Source organism: Apium graveolens, chromosome 6, assembly GCF_009905375.1.
Source record: "Apium graveolens cultivar Ventura chromosome 6, ASM990537v1, whole genome shotgun sequence".
Classification (NCBI taxonomy): domain Eukaryota; kingdom Viridiplantae; phylum Streptophyta; class Magnoliopsida; order Apiales; family Apiaceae; genus Apium; species Apium graveolens.
The window spans coordinates 204,377,402-204,386,624 of record NC_133652.1 but is presented as its reverse complement, the minus strand read 5'-3'; positions in this window follow the sequence as shown (position 1 = coordinate 204,386,624).

Genomic DNA, 9,223 nt, shown 5'->3' with positions numbered 1-9,223 from the left:
CGTGACTTCTCGATTAGCAAATCCCAAATGTTTATTCCTACTTCTCGACAAGTCACTTACCTTTTTCTATAAATATCCAGACATCTCGACATAACCCCTCTTTACGCTTTCGAGATCTCAATTGACCATCTTCAGGCTTGATCTTCAGTTGGTGGTAGCCATATCTTAAGTCGATCTTTGAAAAACAGCATGCTCCTTTAAGCCGTCAAATAAATCGTCAATCCTCGGCAAAAGATACTTATTCTTGATCGTCAACTTGTTCAGCTCCCTATAATCGATACATAACCTCATACTTCCATCCTTTTTCTTTACGAATAACACTGGAGCACCCCACAGAGAAACACTTGGTCAGAAAACTCCTTTATTCAACAGTTCTTGAAGTTGTTTGGCCAATTCCTTCATTTCCACTGGAGCCATTAGGTATGGAGCTTTAGAAACCGGTCCTGCTCCTGGTATCAAATCAATAGAGAACTCTATTTCTCGATCAGGTGGTAATCCTGGAAACTCTTCCGGAAAGACGTCGGGATATTCTCTTACTATTGGAATCTCATCCAGAGTAGGTGTCTCTTTCTTAGTGTCCACCATATGAGCCAAATAAGCTTTGCATCCTTGCCTTGACAATTTCTTTGCTTGCAGTACTAAGAGAAACTTCTTGTCCTTCTTCTGTTCTTGATAGCTTATCCTTACATTATCTGTTGTATACGTAACAACTCCCCTTTTCTTGCAGTCAATACTTGACTTATACAGAGACAACCAATCTATGCCTAGAATAACATCGAATTCTCCTAACTCAAAAGGTTTTAGGTTGGCGAGAAAAGAATGACCTGAAATCTCTATTGAACACTTAAAACATATTGACTTACATATACTTTATCTTGATTGGCCACTTCTATGGTCAAAGGCTCATCTAAGCCTTCCAACATTAATTGTATTTTATTCACACAGTTTATGGATATGAAAGATTTAGACGCTCCCGAATCAAATAGAACGTTAACAGGCACAAAATTAAGAGAAAGCGTATCTGCAACTATATCAGAATCCTGAGTCGTGGCTTTCTTAGTCATTTTGAAAGTCCTAGCCCTGCTGTTCTTGTTGCTGGTCCTTGAGATGCACTTCTTCCTATACTGCCCTGGGTAACTGATTTGCAATTCCTAGCAATGTGCCCCACTTTACCGCAAATGAAACAGATTACTCCTTGGTTATCAGATTTGCACTCAGTAGAATAATGACCCTTCTGGCCACACTTAATACAATTAACATTCTCTCTGCACTGACCACTGTGCTTCTTTCCACATGTCTTGCAGTCGATCACCGGCTTGCTGGATTTCGTCGGAGTAGAACTGACTGAGGTAGTACTCGGCCTAACTTGAGGGAAATTCTGCCTCCCAAATTTCCTATCTTTATTCCTTCTAAACCGTCGCTAAAACTTATGACTTACTCCTTATGGTTATGACTTTGCAGACCCACCTTCAAACTTCCTTTTCTTCTCACCTGTTTCCTTAGCAGCTAACTTCTGGTCACTTTCGATTACTAAGGCAGCCTGAACTACCAAGTATAGGTCTTGAGTTGTGAAGCTACAACTCCACTCCTAATCTATGGCTTTAATCCTTGTTGAAACTGCTTCACTCTCTGAGCTTCTGAACTTACATACTCTGGTGCTATACGAGCCAATTTTGTGAACTTGGCTTCATACTCTGTGACACTTCTGTCCCATTGCTTCAACTCTAAAAACTCCATTTCCATCTGACTTTGGAAACAATCCGGAAAATATTTTTCCAGGAAGAGTTCTGTGAATCGGGTCCAGGGAATAGGACCCTCTCCTTCCAATGCTCGCGTAGACTCCCACCAATAATTCGAATCATTCTTCAGAATATAACTAGCATAGTCTGTCTTCAAATTCTCACTCACCTTGGTGAGTGCAAAAGCCTTCTCCATTTCTTTCAACCAGATCCTGGAAGCAACATGATCTACTTCACCTTTGAATTCCGGGGGTTTCACAGCCTGGAAAGACTTAAAACTCACAGCTTGGGTTGTCCCCCTCATCTGATGCTGCTGTTGGATCTCCAGCTGCTGCTGTTGGATCTGCAGCTGCTGCTGTTGGATCTGCAGATGCTGCGGTTGGATTTGCTACTGTTGTTATTGTATGAGCTACTGCTATTGTCGTTGTTGTTGTTGCTGAAATTGTTGTTGCTGCTGCTGAAATTCCTGTTGATGTAATATCTGGGACATAGCGTGTAATTATTTTTATCGATAAATGATTATTATGTGATTATTATGTGATTTTTGGTGAATTATCTGATGATTGGTGTGGATATGTGGATGCTTATATGTGGTAAAGTATAAGTATGTTAATTTTATTATGTCCAGAATAAAATATAGATAATTACGGTATTTATCTGGTAATTTTTGAACTATTATATGATTTTATATTGATTTATGAATTTATTAATTATTTTCTGAATAATTACAAAACTATTTTACAAAGTCGGGAATCGTCCAACTTCAACCATTTTTACGTTTTTACAACCCGAAACTCTTCCGAAAACTCCTTCCTAACCTAATCTGGTAATTCCAGACATTTTCCGTGTTTTGACTTTTTCGATCCGGATTACAGTTTGACCTGTGCGCGACCCGACGCAAAATTTTCGATACGATAATCATTTCGATAGATCAACAAAACCCGTATTCACAAAAGACGGGATATTATTACATTATTTTTATATAAAGTGTATTATAAGAAGCCCGGTTTGGATAATTATCCAATACGGGTATCAAATCAGATCGTTTTTGTAGTTACTTAGCGGGTAAGTAACTAATTATCGATCCAACACGATCCAACATATACCAATATTCCATAAATATAAATAGCCCTTTTCTTAATTTATTTTAATCGTATAATCATAATCAAACAGTAAAAACCAGTAAAGTACAGAGAAAACCCTAATTAAATGTCGCTTTCTTCATAATCAAATGCACAAACGAAGGTGTTACCGAACTCCGATTCGAGCGTGCCACATATCAAATGTAAGGTCTCGAAAAGTTATTTTTGAATTAATAAACCATTTTAGTGCAGAAATCAAGGTGATTTTCTTATTTATTTATTTTATTTCAAATTATTTAGTAATTAAAAGAGGAATTTTTTTCTTGATGTTGTTGAGATGATTTGATGGCTTAATCTTGTAGATAATTTTGTCCTGGTCATCTTGGTATATTACATGACTAATTTGGAGTTCAATAACATGTTCAAATTCATGTTTGATTCTCGAATTGAAGAACTAAGGTTTATAACTATGAATGTTTGCAATTGAAATTTAGGCGTTTCTTTGTTAGGGGTTATTAGTTAAAATTGATTGCATGATTGAGTAGATCGTTTAACAACGAATAAAATGGTGTAATCAAAATCAACGAACGATTCATGGAAGGCGTTGATCGGAAAAATAAAGAACCGGCGGCGTCAAAATGTTTGGACGAATTTTTTCGTCGATTCTATGATTGTTTGATCAAACTAATTGCTTAACTAAATTTCTGGTAGCAAGGAGATCATGTTTTGTTAATCTGGTCGGTTTCTGGGCGCGTATAGAGTTTCCTGGCGAGCTCGGAGGCGGCTTTAATGGCTGCCGCCGCCGGAGCCGATGGGGTGGGGAAGGTGACGGTGGCGAATTGCCATTTAGCCCCCTGAACTTTCCCTATCTTGCAAAATTAGTATTTCTGTTTTAAACCATTACAAAAACTTGATTTTAGTTTTAATTATTTTCAAAAATGATATTATGTTTATAGTTTTATTTCAAAAATTGTTTTTAATTATTTTTAATTCGAAAAATCAATATTTTTAATTCTAAAAATTATTTTTAATTCGAAATTAAACCTAAATTATTTAACTAGTTGATTTTAGTTGATAATTAATTATGTAATTAGTTAGTTAATTTAAATATTAATTGATTAATTGATTTAATTAATTATTCATTAATTTTAATTGATTATTTAATTTGATTTAATAATTTTTTTGATTTAAATATTTAGAAAAATAGTTTCGAGCTTTAAAATATTATTTTAAATTATTTTCATGGCTCGATAATTATTATAAAATTATTTTAAATTCAGATTCGGGCAATAGAACCCTGATTATTGTTTTTAAAATGATTCGGAGACCCGTTTTAATTCTGAAAAATGTTCAAAAATTCGTATTAAATACTTGGAAAAATCCTTTTAACCCCAAATCTTCTTTGAAAAATTATTTTGATCGAATATCTTGCGTGCTATGTGCTACGTGCTATTTGATTGATGTGTTATATGCCTATGTGATTATTGTTTAACGACTTTTGCTGTAACTTCCAATCCGTAAATCGGATTTAGGTAAAATGAAGGGTAGATAAAAGCTTATAACGTCTATGTGACGATTAGAATGATATGAGATTGAGTATTTATAGATACTTGTGATGCCTAGCAGAGTAAGGGAGGCATAGGAAAAGAAAGTCAGTGATCCGTAAATATAACTGAAGCTTAGAAAGAGAAGGTAAGTGATTGATGAATAGAAGCAAAGCATATAATGAGAAGGAAAATGATTGATAAGTAAAACTGTAAGATGAGTTCAAGTAAAGTTGGAAATCATCTATGATAAGATAAGTACTTCTGAACCTTTCTTCGAGATATTTTACAAATATTTCTGAACATTCTCATATCATGTTGCTAGTATTCAAAATATATCTTGTTTTATATTACAAGCGCTTTAAACTGTTCGACCTTGAACCCTGATCATATCATTGAACTTGAGCTGTAAGTCTTAATTTGTAAACCACCAACAGTTGATTTCCCAGATATTAAACCATATAAATACGATACTACTCCACAAATACATACCCACCATAAACAAAATACTAAAATCGTATTACTTGAGCATACAGAAACTGATATACCCTATACTACCCTCTATCTTCAAAGATCTATACCCTGCTTTATCATTGAACCATTGTTCATCAGATACTTGATTCTTCATTATGCTTGAAGCCGTTCTTCATCTTTACACCTTGATATACCCTGGTGATACCTATGAAATGGTTTATGCTCTGAGATAAATGCTTTATCAATGCTAATTATGATTTTGTTTTTATTGAATTACAATGGTTATCATATTGAATCGTTTTAGAATTGGTTGGTTTTATAAATGTGGACCAGATTCGTGGTCAGACCAGATTCGTGGTCATAATAGGCCAACGCGTGCCTTGGATCCAGTATAGAGAGCAGAGCTGCGTTCCTTGCTCGGGGTTAGTGCGTGATAATCAGCAGCCTAACCTCGGTTTTTAAACTGAAAAGTGAATATCCAATTCTAATCATTGCTTATCCAGAAACTTAATTCTTATGAATCATTTCAATTGATCATTGTTTAACCTCAGATATTTATTATTATGACTTGCTGAGCTAGTTAGCTCACTCTTGCAAACCTTTTTATGTTTTTAACAGTTGAAAAGGAAATTGTTGGCAACGAGGATTCCCAGTCAAGTGTACAAGCTTGGATTCCAGGTTAAGTTGGATCGAGCTAGCAGGAGCTTTATATTATAGATGAGTTATGCAAGATTGTAAGAACGATATCATTATCAATTGTAAGTTGAACTAGTTGGGATGTGGTACGATGTAATAAAAGTTAAGGTTGTGGCTTGTTTTCATACTTTAACCTGTTGTGATCCGTGGTTGTGTAAAGAAGGGTCAATGCATATAATATTTTATATACAAGTTTATATATTGGGTGTGTGTTGTGAACCCCAAACTCCTGACCCAGGTTTGGAGGGCGTCACAGGTTTGGTATTAGAGCTACAGGTTATAAGTCACTGAAACAAGCCTAGATTGTCGGGAATGGATAGAGGGTTAGGATTAGGATTAAGAAATAGAAAGATAGGATGTCGAGAGGTAGAGTGCGACTATACAATAAGTTTTGGTATGTTTCGTGATGAGATTCGAGATTGTTATCTAGAGACGCAATTTTCAGATAGCGGCGATGGAATATTATTTTATCCCGCGATTGTTTGATCATTCAGAGCATTCAGGCGGAGGACCCTCATTTGATTCATGTCTTGCTCTTCCACCGGTGTTAGCCATATTACCTCTTGTTGCGACGGTTGCACCTTTTCAAGCTATTATTTCACCCCTGATGTGAGACTACCTATTCTTGGATCCCCCAAATGTTGATTCTGGTTCTACCGGATATTCATCTATGAGCGCATCTTTTCTGTCTACCCTACGCATTGTTCTATATCATCAGTTTAAAACTCATTTTATGAAGAAACAACACATATGAGGATGGATTCAAGAGATACAACATATGGTGAGTACACGAGGTATTAAGAAAGGTGAGAAGGAACCTAGAGAGAGGATTTACGTATTTCGAAGAATAGCTGCTATCAGGTTATATGAAGCTACTAGTAAGTATGCTACCTATGATTATCTTGTGGAGTGAGTTGGATGGATTTTAAGTTGAGAAGATTGGAGATCAAAAGTTTTCTTTGAATTATATAATGATGTTATGACCAAACATGATACATATAGTAGTAATGTGATGTGATATTAACCGATCTTGTTTTATAAAATAAATTTGATAGACCTATTATACTTAGTAATCGTAAGAGATGATGATGGGGGTGTTACTAGTATGGGAGAGTAGAAGTGAAGTTACGAATAAAATAATCTGCAACAGTAACTGGAGTTTTTGTCGACCAATAAAGGCAAAATGGACCCAATAAGGGGTAGAAGATATATGGAAATGAATGGGCTCTTATCAGATTACTTCCCTAATTTGATACCTTATAATTGTTGAGAAGGACAACAACCAACTCATATAGTAATGATGACTAGGTGTATGATTTTCAGGATTTTAAACAGTTTTCAAAAGAGATTTTCTTAACAAGCCTAAAAATCCTTTAAACAAAACAAGTTTTAAAATCTTGGTTGTCAAACTACTACTTGAGTTTCTCGATTGTTATAAGATTCAGATTATCCAGAAGAATACTTGTTCTAGAAGTTAGTATGGTTCATTTAGAAGACCAAGTGGACCCACTATTATGGAGAAGATTTGATTGCTCCTAACAGAAGAGCGTAAATCTTGTTTGATAAGTTTAATGACAAAACCAATGTACGGAGAAACTATTCATCCAATTTCCGAGACTATTATGGTTCAAAGAATACGTTGATTTACAAGAAGCCGAGTCTGATCAAAGAAGATTGAGAAAATTTCCAAACTTTTCTAAAGGAAGAATGTTATTAGCAAAAGAGTCGATATATTGAATGATCAGTAGCGTAAGAGAAATTTGAAGTTATAATTATAAATCTCGTAAGAATGCAAGTATGGTCGAATTATAAACATGGAAGCGTGACACTAAAGATGCAAGACCTAATACATGGGAATTTATTCTAAGGATCGATTTAAGAAGGCATTTCAGAGAACTTTTCAAAGTTAATATATGACTCAGAATGGGATACATTGACCGAACAAGCGTTGTAGCTGTAAATAGATGAAATGTGGATGGCAACTAATTTTATTGTGCTTTTCTATAAGACTATACATTCTTATGAATCTTGAATAAAGTTTGAACTTCTTTCATAATCAGCCTTATGAGGTGATAAGAAAATTGTTGTAATCCTTTCAAAAAATCATTTTTCCATTAAGTCTTATTTTCTGATTGAGACAAGCAGTGTTATGGTGTGACTCTTTATCTGAATAATAAAGAGTCTGGTGGGACGCCACCTAATCATGTGCTGTATGCCATATAGTATGAAAGACTGGCCATCTTGAGTACAAATATGGTTGTCTCATTCATATCTAAATCATTATTCATTCTTTCTTCTTCAATTATGATTTATTGATTTATGGATCCTTCCGATTATTTCCTTGTACTATTATTCTTTACAAAAGATTTCCAAACTGAATCATATACACAAACTCCCTTCTTGTGTAAGGTCTATTCTTGAATGTTTTAAAAGGAAGTGAAATGAACCTGTGTAGCAGATGGAGTTACATGATAAGTATGGATAATTACAAGCCAATAAATGATGAACATATACGTGAAAGAAGAATAATTATGCCAATAATATGGTTATCACGACGACATCAAATCAGAAGCGGAAATATTTATACATGCTACATTTCAAGTCTGAGATTTTGGCATGAATTGAAGTAGTTAGCAAACCGTATGAGGTAAATTAACTAGAGAAATAAGAAAGTAAAGCAGCGTATATCAGATAAGGTAAATGATTGATTGGACAGCAGAAGCAAATGATGAAATTCTTAATAATAACCAGATAATCGATTTATACATTGTGAAGATGAAGCATACCTCAATCATGTGAGAGATACTTATCATGTAGGTTGAAGATCGAAGAAATACTAGTTACGAATAAATTTTGAGTGTGTTCTTCAAGAATGGTTGGGCTTTCCCACTCAAGTAAGTGGGTTATGGTAAATTTGATGCTCATAAAGGAGCCAGTGAAGAAGGTTCAGTATGGAAAGACATAGGTGGAGATGAAAATATTGTGGTTTAACTACAACATTTTTTAAGAAGTGATGCTTTAAAACCAATGGAATTCTTTTACAAGAATATGATGGTGTTGGTTGAGATCATGTGTTGGTTATCAGAAGTTGAACAAGTTAATTAGTAAGAAAAAGTGTCTATTATCAAGGATAGATGAATTGTCAATCAGAGAGCTTGAATTAAAACATGAACTAGAAGAATTCTAGAATAATTTGTAATTGTATTTATTAGTGATATTCTGTTACAACCAGAAGAAATGAGAAAAGGTATGGTATAATAAGAATTGTTCGCTAAAATCTTAAGTTGAACTAAAAATATGGGTTGTACCGGTTAGTATTATGTATGGTGGTGAAATGGTAAGTTTAAAAGGCGGAAGTTGATTGGTCTACCTGTGGGTTGATTGGTCTACTTGTGGGTTGATTGTTGATTGTTTGATTGATTGTTGGTGTCGGCTGGAGTCCGACTGGTAGTCAATAATATAAAGAAGATGCTACCCAAATTTTCAGAAAATACCCTACTTTTAAGGATAGAAAGTATACTTCCGTGTGTTATTGACATTCTTGTTGATACTCCAAATAATTGTGATCTCGGTTCTTGAAAGAGGTTGTTACATCCAATCTGACTATATATAATTGGTCTTTGATTTCATTTAACTAGTCATCACTTGGTGCAATTGATCAATTAACTGAGATAATTGGTTAATTTTA